This window comes from Anguilla rostrata, chromosome 3 (assembly GCF_018555375.3).
Source record: "Anguilla rostrata isolate EN2019 chromosome 3, ASM1855537v3, whole genome shotgun sequence".
Classification (NCBI taxonomy): Eukaryota; Metazoa; Chordata; class Actinopteri; order Anguilliformes; family Anguillidae; genus Anguilla; species Anguilla rostrata.
The window spans coordinates 2,505,970-2,511,993 of record NC_057935.1 but is presented as its reverse complement, the minus strand read 5'-3'; the positions used below and the strand labels follow the sequence as shown (position 1 = coordinate 2,511,993).

General features: G+C 48.4%; 1 protein-coding gene across 1 annotated transcript in view; it reads left to right on the top strand.

The window, feature by feature from the left end:
- The first annotated feature begins 275 nt into the window (after positions 1 to 275).
- LOC135249820 (collagen alpha-1(XXIII) chain-like) overlaps positions 276 to 6,024 on the top strand; it is a 37,537-nt gene continuing 31,788 nt past the window's right edge. Inside the window, exon 1 of the mRNA XM_064325411.1 lies at positions 276 to 296. The gene's annotated coding sequence lies outside the window, so the exon portion shown is untranslated. The remainder of the gene's footprint in view (positions 297 to 6,024) is intronic.

Below are 6,024 nucleotides of genomic sequence, written 5' to 3'. Positions count from 1 at the left end.
GAACAGACATGCCATTGTCAGACCCTACAGCTCTCATCTTTATAAATTGCCAATTTTATCTCAAAAAGACATTAATTAATTTGAAAAAGTAAGTACACGTGGTTGTCTTGTGGCTTGATGAAACATTGAGAAACAAGGTCCTGCTGGGATACAGTCGTGGTCCTGTGATCTGTGTTGCATTAACGTTGCTCCTAACCTTATCCTAACATTGTCCTAACGTTGCCCTAACCTTGCCGTGTTGTGTGCTCTGCTCTCTCTAATCTAAACAGGGCGCTCCAGGACGGGACGGGTACCCGGTAAATTTGGCTGCCGTTTTTTTGGCTAAATTTCTCCTTCTCTTTCCACCTCCCTTACCAGCCTGTCCTTCTGCTCAACCCCCGCCCCCCCCCCAGGTGTCTGTGCGGAACACACTGTTTGCTTTGAGTCCTCCTCACCTGTTCCAGGTGATCTCAGGTGTTCTCATTGGAGCACCTGTCTCCTCTGGCTCCACCCTTGTACCCTTCTGTCCTGTGTTCCTGAATTACCTGTCCTCTCTGTGTCTGTGTGTCAAGGTTCACGTCAATTTCATTTCAATTCCGTCCTTTCAAAAAATGAATTGAAAAGTGCCTGTAATATTCTGTCAGGTTTTTTTCAATTCATTAAGTGAATTACACTTAACCCCCCCCCCCCACAACACACACACACACACACACATGCAACACATGCACACACACACACAAACACACCCACAAAAAAATGCCATACAAATGACTTGAATTTATTTAAATATTCAAGCTCATTTGAAAATGTATGTTGCAATATCTGAGAAAAGGGCTATCATTTGTATCATTTTAATGTAAAATGAATTTGTAATAATTTTCCTATTAAATATCTTGATCAAATATTTATGTCCTAATAAGTAATATTTCAGTATATTAATCTGAGATGGTTCGCTCGGTCTATGTGCCCAGTCAGTGTACTATTCTCAAAGTAGCTTTCTCATTTCGCAGTGGTCCCCTTTTATTTACGATCTGCTGGTGTGCTGCCATTTGAGAGCCTCGACCAGATGTGAAAAACACGGCCTGTGTCCTGCTCGCAGATCTTACCTGATACCGTTTCAAACATTGCTCATAAACTGAGTAATTTAATAATAGCTGCAATGCGATATCATCACACAGTGTTTATTTAAAGAGAAATCGGTTTGTTTCCACTTATTACAGTGCGGTACCAGCATACTGCGTTTATTATGACGTCAGAGGCATGTTCACCGTTACAGGTCCCCTTTTCAACTATTATATGGCGCCCCCTGCTGGATATGAAACGTACGACACTTTTAGACAGATTTATTTACTGATTACTAGAGAGTTGGCTGTTCATTGTGTTCTGAAAACAGTTTTTTTTATTGAGTCAGAGTACTCTGGGATTTCATCATTAGTGATTGGTTCTTCAGTCACATATTCTTCATCTTGCCTCGAGCAAGGCCCTGCCAGAAGTTTTTTTGTTCATTATTAAGAAATGTCTCCTTCCTCCATATGGAACCCACAAAGTATACTACAGAAGCTAATAATCAGTTCTGACTCGTACTGAGCCTGTGATTGTTTAGACAAGCCTGAAGAGTGTTTACAGCAGAGTTGTTCACGGGCGGCCCCGTTCACAGATAGCCGTCCAAGTCGTTCTGCATCCACTTTCCAGGAATTGATTTGGCAGAGGGACCGTTCTTGTGACGTCCTGTTTTCAAATTCACCGATTCCACCGAAGAGTGGTGAACAGTGGTAAAGGTTACCTGGGAGACTTACCTGGTGATGAATAACACTGGTCTGTGAGCAGAGCTGGCCCTATAGGGCAGCAGTAACCAACCGTGAAGATCTGCCATCCCGTATGTTTTTATTTCAACCCAAATTTGGCACACCTGACACTATTAATGGTAAATGGTAAATGGTAAATGGACTGCATTTATATAGCGCTTTTATTCAAAGCGCTTTACAATTGATGCCTCTCACTCGCCAGAGCAGTTAGGGGTTAGGTGTCTTGCTCAAGGACACTTCGACATGCCCAGGGTGGGGTTTGAACCGGCAACCCTCCGACTGCCAGACAATCGGTCTTACCTCCTGAGCTATGTCGCCCCATTAATTAGGCGCTCAGTGAGAGCTCTAGGTGTTGAATGTGTGTGTGGCTTTGTTAGGGTTGGACTGACAGCCTGCAGAATGGTAGATCTCCAGGAACAGGGTCGGTTACCATCATCACAGACGTGAGACGTTGGACTGTGCGCTTATAGCTGCCTGTTAGCTAGAGGGGAACTGGACTGAGTGCCTTCACCTCTAACAGTCGCTCATGTCTTCACTTGTGTTTTTTGACTCTGAGGAAGACGCTGCAGAGGTCAAAATGTCAGTCCCACTCTGTTCATTAAACAGTGTCTTTTGCCCTGAGCACAGTGTGCTCCACTGTTCCTTATTTTGCGTAAGTCCCTGTGAAGTGTCCGGGTCATTCCTGACAGGCAATGGCTGCTGTTAATCACGGGGGCGGGGGGTGGGTGGGTGGGGGGGGGTGGGTGTGCGTATGTGTGTTTGCGTGTTTGTGTGTGTTTGTTTGTGTGAGGGAGTTCTTTTGAGATGAGCAATCTGTGCACTCGTCCATTCCTGTGTATGAGTCTGTCTGAGTATGTGCGCGTGAGTGCATCTGTGTGTGTGTGTGCGCGCACATGTGTGTGTGTATGTATGCAATCACCCTCTTGTCTGGTTTGACAGAAGCCACCCATGTGGATCAACAGCTGAGCTCTCTGACTCACACTCTCGCTGATCTCACACGCTCACTGATCTCTCTTTCACTGATTTCACTCTCACACTGATCTCTCTCACACACACTGACCTCTCTCTCTCACACTGATGTCTCTCACTCACTGTTCTCACTGACTCTCTCACACTGATCTCTCTCTGTTTCTCACACTGTTCTCACTCTCTCACTCACACTGATCTCTCTCACACACACTGACCTCTCTCTCTCACACTGATGTCTCTCACTCAGACTGTTCTCACTGACTCTCTCACACTGATCTCTCTCTGTTTCTCACACTGTTCTCACTGACTATCTCACACTGATCTCTCTCTCTTTCTCACACTGATCTCACTCTCTCACTCACACTGACCTCACTGAGAATGGGGCCTGCCGCTAGTTCCCATGGTAATAGCGGGTGGATCATAGACACATGACTGACACCACCACACTGCGCGTGCAGGAGAGCTGAAGCAGAGCTGCTTCAGCAGTGCAGACCCCAATGCTTCTACACAGGCGAACTTCAGCCTCTCATCTCCCACCTGATTGGCTCACCTGTCTTCCTGTTCCTGGTTGGTTCATTTAACCTCCTCAGTCCAGAGCGGTTAATCCCCCCCCCCCTCCCATCCTCCTGATTGGTTCTCACCCCATCAGTATACACTAAGACAGTGGCCCCCAAACATTGTCAGTCAGAACCAAGTCGGTGGGGGCCAACCTTGTTCCTGGAAATTACCATCCTGAAGTTTCTCAGTCCAATCCTAACAAAGCACGCCTCACTCAACAGCTAGAGATCTTGTTCAGCTGCTAATTGGTAGCATCAGGTGTGCCAAATTAGGGTTGAAATGAAAACCTACAATTTGGTAGATCTCCAGGAGCAGGGCCGGGTCACCGCTGAACTAAGCAATAGGAGCAGTGTTGGGATTAGGGGGTTAATGTTTGTGCTGGATCCGGAGGTCCAGGAAGTCCAGATGAGCTGGCAGCCCGCTCTGGCAACCTGTGTCCTGCGTATAAAAGCAAACAGAGCGGCGTGTGATGCCGGTCCAAACCGTGAGACCCTGTGACACGGGAGCGTGGTTCTGGAGCGGGACGCTAGCGCTCGGCGGGACGAGCCCGCAGCCGAAACGGGGCGGGGAGTCAGGATGGGACTCTGTCCTCATATACCTGCGTTTACCGTATAGTCCTCTCTCACACTGCGCCCTGTCCCAGAGGCCCCTCTGTGTGTGTGTGTGTGTGTGTTCATGTGCGGGTGCATGTGTGTGCGCGAATGCATGCATGTGTGTGTCTGATATCTTGCTTCTCTCTCTCTCAATCTCTATAACAGGTTCACCTTTATTTACAAAAAGTATATAAATGTGGTATTTAACATATTAGCTAATGCTGTACAAAGACCATAGATATCACACAGCTCTGACTTGCTGTCTGAGGAAGGGGGTGGTGCTTTGCCATGAAGATGCACTGATCTTCTTTTAGACACCAGAGGTGAGAGTAGAGAGAGGTGAAGAGGGAGAGAGAGGAGAGGTGAAAGTTGAGAGGAAGAGGTGAAGAGGGAGAGAGATGAGAGCACGCTGCAGATGTGGCCGCTCGAGCAGGATTTGGAAATGTGTCTAACTTCTCCTTTTGAGGATCCCAAAAAAAAAAAAAAACGATTACAAAGGCTATATTCAAGTGCACAGGTCTGACAGTGAAGCTAACTGGCGCGAGGAGGCAAGTGCCGTTATGCACGAGCCGGTCGATTCACATGGGTCCAAAATCATCGCGGCGGAATGACAGCTCCGAACGCGGCGCCAGCTTCGGTCGCAATTTCTCACGCTTCTCCATCACTCCCCACCGCCATTAATCATAGTCACCCGGTAGACTTTGGGTTCCGCGCAATTTTTTTTATTTCTTAAAATCCGAAACGTCGGAGGACTGAGTTTGACAGCGTCTGCGCTGTGTAAACACCACCAGCGCACGCTCGTATTCGTCCCGCTGTCACTGCTCCCCCCCGTTGCCTTGGTAACATGCCCAGAGTATGCAAGCGTGCGCAAAGGAGGAAAAAAAAGTTCAGCGCGAGGCTGACGAACTGGATGCATCGCAGCTGCCGAAGACGATTCTGTCCTTGTTTGCACTCGCGTCCGATGTGGTTGACTGGTCAGATTTCTGCGTGTCCGTCTGATCCGTAGCTGTCTTTTATAAATGCTCGATTATTTTTTTTAACGTGCTGCCCGTACGCTCGCGGTGCGTTTAAACTGAGATCGCATTTCTCCTTCCTTGTGTTCCATTCGACCGGCTGACCAGTTGTACAGCGGAGCGTCGCGTGACTCCCGCGCGTATTACGGAATGTTGTTTGTTAGTGGAATTTTTTTTTTTTTGAATGACGGGAGGAGGACCCCATGCACCAGTATCCAACCCAGATGTGATTCAAATTGGATTTTAGGGGGGCAAATCCGATCCATATTTCATTTCTTGTGTTTAAACCACAATTTTCAAGCGTGACACATCTCAGATTTATCAAGAAATCAGATATGTATATGAAAAGGATAGTGTAAACAGGGTGGGGATGAGCGCAGGTTTGTGTATGTTCAGCCCAGTACATTTATACTGTAGGTATTTGAGCAGAACAGGCCTGAGGGTTTTTGTAGCCCTGCACCAGAATGTTGGTGTGGCCCCAAAGTGCCCAAACTTGAATTGTGTGGCCCAGGGATGGTTTTGACCCTAAGAGGCTGCATAGGGTGTTTATGCCACAGTGGCCAGTTCTGCATTTGGGAGGGTGCAATTGCGGCCCGGGGGAGTGGAGGTGGTCGCCGTCGACTGTAGAATACCAGAGCTTTGCGCAGTCCAGCAGCAGAGAGGGCTGGAGGTCAGAGGTCGAAGGTCACCGCAGGCCCAGCTGCGTGCAGTTGGTTGGGCGAGGGGGAACGTCTTTATCTCCGAGGCGGGTTTTTCGGACCTGGACGCTGCTCTGGACGTCCTGGGCCGGGAAACTTGAGCGAGGAGAACCAGGCCACAGGGGCGTACCACATGGACCCGGTTTAACGTGTCCAATACCCCGATCATCAGAACCATCCTCTGAGGAGGGGGGGGGCGGTGGAAGGGGAGGGTGGATTTCTGATGTGGGACAGGGCTGGATAAGAACCAGAAGTGCTCTGAGCTGGGCTTGATCAGAGGCAGAAATGGACTCGAGAGTCAGGCCAGAAGCGAGAGTCCTTTTATACGACCGTGAATGGCTCCTGACGCATTACCTCAGAACTGAGAGGGTTTCGGCATATGACACATCCCGAAGAAAAAGAAGAAGAA